At 44.4% G+C, this 4185-nt stretch overlaps 1 long non-coding RNA gene across 1 annotated transcript; it reads right to left on the bottom strand.

The window, feature by feature from the left end:
• Positions 1–2244: 2244 nt before the first annotated feature.
• On the bottom strand, positions 2245–2696 carry LOC121685028. Its single transcript, XR_006023233.1, has 3 exons — positions 2679–2696; positions 2536–2598; positions 2245–2444 (listed from the first exon to the last, which is right to left on the bottom strand). It is a non-coding gene; the product is annotated as an uncharacterized LOC121685028 (long non-coding RNA).
• Between the last annotated feature and the right edge of the window lie 1489 nt (positions 2697–4185).

The following is a 4185-nucleotide window of genomic DNA, read 5'->3' as shown; positions in this document are numbered from 1 at the left end:
GGGCTAGATATGGACTTATTTACATCCACCAACTAGTTCAGTCCAATAACATAAAGTCATTTTCCCAGATTGCAGAGGAGTTTGGGCTTCCAAACACTGATTTCTTCAGGTTCCTTCAAATCAGACAGTTCCTTAATAAACACAAAGAGGTTGAGAATATTCGCTCACCATCTGCAATAGAACAGTATTTCATCAAGGTTCAACTAGGTGAATATAGTAGGAAAATTATTTCCTGTATTTGTAATTGTCTCCAGACTATGGAACCACACAATACCTTGTATATCAAAGCAAAATGGGAGACGGAGCTTGGGCAAGATATCTCCCTGGAATCTTGGGTTAACATCTGTTCTGAAGCGCACAGAGTAACTTCCTCCAATAGCTGGAGAGAATTCAAGTGGAAAATGGTAACAAGATACTTTAGAACTCCACACATAACAGGAAAATATAGTTCCTCAGCGACAAGTTGCTGCTGGAGGAATTGTGGAGAAACTGACTTAAACTTTGTCCACACCTTCTGGTCCTGTGGGAAGCTTAAAAAATACTGGGATGATATCTACACAGCATTGGTCGATATTTTTAATATAGAGATCCCCAAGGATCCGTTGGTTGCTTTGTTGGGAGTCACCCCTGATGGCTTTGAACGAAGATATACCTTCTGCAAATCCTTCTTGCTGCAGCCATTAAGGGTATCACTGTAAATTGGCTGAAGCCCATTGTTCCAACACTTCAGTGGTGGAAGGAGCGAGTGTGGGAGCTCTATAGAATGGAGGACATAACCCCTAAACTGAGGCTCCAGGGGGACAAACTTCTTAAGAGATGGACCCCTGTCTTATTAACAATATTTTGAAAGAAGAGAGCGATCACCCCTCCCCCCTCCTTTTTCTTTTCTTTTTTTATATATATGTATGTGTATGTATATGTGTTATATACAGTATGTGTATGTAGGTGTGTGTATGTATGTATTTGTGTATATGTATATATGTATGTATATGTTTATTTCTATATGTATATATTTCTATATTTCTTCCTTTTATTTATTTTGTTTATTTTATTTAATTAATGGATACTTGGTTATGCTGACTATCTTTGATAAATAAAAAAATAAGTAAAAAAAAAAGAAATGAAGAAGTACTCGGTTTAAAATGGCAAAACCTTAAACACGATGTGCTTTGGATTTCTCTGCTTAGTCGACAATGAAAGGGCCATTACGTTCTCAACTGCCAACGGCCCCTCTTTGTGCCAGGTATCATTGTTCAGTTTGATCTTTTGAGAAAGAAAGTTTGCGAGTGCACTTATTTTGTCCCCCTTGTACTTACCATATGCCTCCTACTGCTCATCTTCCTTCCAGCTGAGGTAAGAATAAGAATAGCTCTGCCACATTATACACCTATTAGTAGTGGGCACAATAGGATTCCTCTATGGAAATCTACTCATTTCAAATTATCATCTAAATGTGAAGCCAATGATGAAAAGACTTTTTGTCTTGAAACTTCCCTGCTTTTGCTGACGACATACTGTATTTTCCCTATACTTTTACTTATGTGACCGGGGCCAACACCAGCCCCGAGATTACAATGACCCGACTACGCCACCCAGAGGGACAAAAGGAGGGGAGGAAATCCCACCTGACAGTTCTAAGCTAGTTTAACAAGTTCGTAAGTAACACAGACGAGAGCAGAGATCAGATCCTCAAGTTCAGTATTTTATTGACCTTTAGTGGGATAATAAGCTGGGGAAGGAAGCCAATTAGTAAAAATATATATTTTATTACAGGTCCAATAAATATGTAACAATAAATGGAGCTACTGATATCATATCAATCACACCTAATAATTGCAGTCTGAAAAACTAGATAGCTTAGTTATAGATATGCATGTTCTAGTCAATACTGCTGTGGAGAGAGAGAGCATCAGGTGCGCCACTGGAGGGCGAAGGAGGACCCCAAGACACCCCTCACCTGTGCATAAGAAAATTATTCACACACACCAAACACACGGTTATCCACACTCACAGCAAGCAAATAGTGCAGGCACACATTTATGGGTGAACACCAGAAAGCCTCGCTAAGCATGCAGTGAACATAGGGGAGGAAGAAAAAGGGCTTGCACCATCCGTGGGCCTGATGCATATAAACTCTCCAGCAACAGGACTAATAAGCTACGAGGGAAAGAGACTGTTGTTAAATACAATATTTAGGAGGGATTGAACGAACACAGTTGGTTTGGCAAACAAAAGAAACAGCACACGTATCCAAAAAAAGACCAAGGACACGGACATACATTCATAGGCGACAGGACAAGCCAAGCGTAGCCTACACCAGCCGTGTAGCCTAACTAGCGACAGCGTTAACCAGGCAGCCAGTCTATAGCAGACAACACAAACAAGTTACACCAAATCGCAGAAAACCGATGGCAAAACAGCAGTGGCATTAACGGGAGTTCTTCCTAAAAGCAAACAAAGCCAATATTAACATCACATGCAGTAAATACATAGAACAGGCATTCAGTGCGTTTCATAACAATGGGTGAAAATTACCTTGTAGGCTACCAACTCTAAGAAAGCTCGTCTTTCACCCAGTCATCGTCGCACCAAGCCTTCCTGTTAACGACCGGCAGATTAAAATACTAAAACCATCAAAACACAAGAAAGCAGTGCGTGCATGCAAGATAAAAACGCACCTGATCAGGACAACCAAGACTTAAACAGGGAAGTGGCGGAATGTTTGCCTGGGGTTCAGCGCCGACAATAGAATAGGAACCTATTACATAAATCAATGAAACATTACATTCTGCTAAATAAGGACCCATCATATGGCCAAAAACCCTAGCTTACCTGTCAACCACCAGTGATCTATAGGGAGGTACACTCCAAGAAGTCAGGCCGCAAAGACAAGCTCAAATTTAAAGTCAAGCTCAAATGCGTAAGTGCATTGCTTTGATTGAACAGTGCTGCGTAATCTAGTTGGGGGCGTAGCCCCCGGCTACAATCAACCCCCCCCCCCCCCCCCCACTTGATATCGGCGTCCCGACGATACACAGTGAAATCTATTAATTCCAGGACCTAAACAGTGCAATAATTACATTACTGGACCCAGGTGACTGAGACGCTGCAGCACCCCCGCCTCCCCCAGTCCCCGTTGGCTTGGGGAGATGATGTGGATTGGTATGCTTTCTAGCAGTCTTCCAGTGAGTCCTTCGGAGGGAGATCTCACTGTCCTGCGAATCCTCACTACTTGAATCCACTTCCCGTAGTGAGGAGGTTCCGACTGTATCAGGTACCATAGGCTCAAACAAGGGAGGAATGGGAGTTGGTTGACCACATGAGGTAGTGGCACTGCTGTCCACTTGGTCGGTGGTAGAAACCATTCCCCTTAAGGAGGAGGCGGCAGATGTACCAGGTACCACAGGTTCAAGCGAATGAGGTAGATCTGATGAGTCATGTGAAGCCGTGGTGATGACTTCAGGTTGGGGCGGAAGTATGACCCACAACTCACTCTCTGGGTCGTCTGCATCAGGAGGGATGTCCACGGGTGGGTCCCGCCTTGGCCTAGAAGAACAGACATGATTAATAGGCACAGGTCTAAGCAGCATTCGATGGACAGTCTTTACAGGACCTAGGTTACCCTCATCGTCTACTGGGGCAATGGAATACACTGCACTACCATTGGACGGAGCCTTGATTATCTGATACTTCCTGGGGCCCCATGTATCTTGAATCTTGGCCCGCCCCTGAAATGCCTTATTCTGAAGATACACCAGGTCCCCCTCTTGAAGGTCCTCACTGGTCAGGTGCTGATCGTTCCGTTCCTTCCGGATGCGGGCAGCCTCCCGTAGCCACTCCACCATCAAAGGCAGTCTGGAGTCGCTGCTCATGTTCCCGCAACCAGTCATCAACGGAGCCCGAAGATGGTTCGTGGACTCTGCCGAGAAGGAAGTCAATGGGCAGACGTGGTTCCTGGCCGAACATCAAGAGGTATGGGGACTCCCCTGTGGTCTGGTGGATTGTGGTATTGTATGAGAAGAGGACCTGTGGCAAGTAGGCTGGCCAATCACATTTCTTATTAGGGGGAAGAGTCTGAAGCAGGCTGTGTAGGGTCCGATTGAATCTTTCGCACTGTCCATTGCCCTGTGGATGGTATGGGGTGGTGTGCGTTTTCTGGACTCCATAAAGCATGCAAAGTTGCTG

Source organism: Alosa sapidissima, chromosome 16 (genome assembly GCF_018492685.1).
Source record: "Alosa sapidissima isolate fAloSap1 chromosome 16, fAloSap1.pri, whole genome shotgun sequence".
NCBI classification, from domain to species: domain Eukaryota; kingdom Metazoa; phylum Chordata; class Actinopteri; order Clupeiformes; family Clupeidae; genus Alosa; species Alosa sapidissima.
This window is presented reverse-complemented; position numbering and strand designations above follow the sequence as displayed.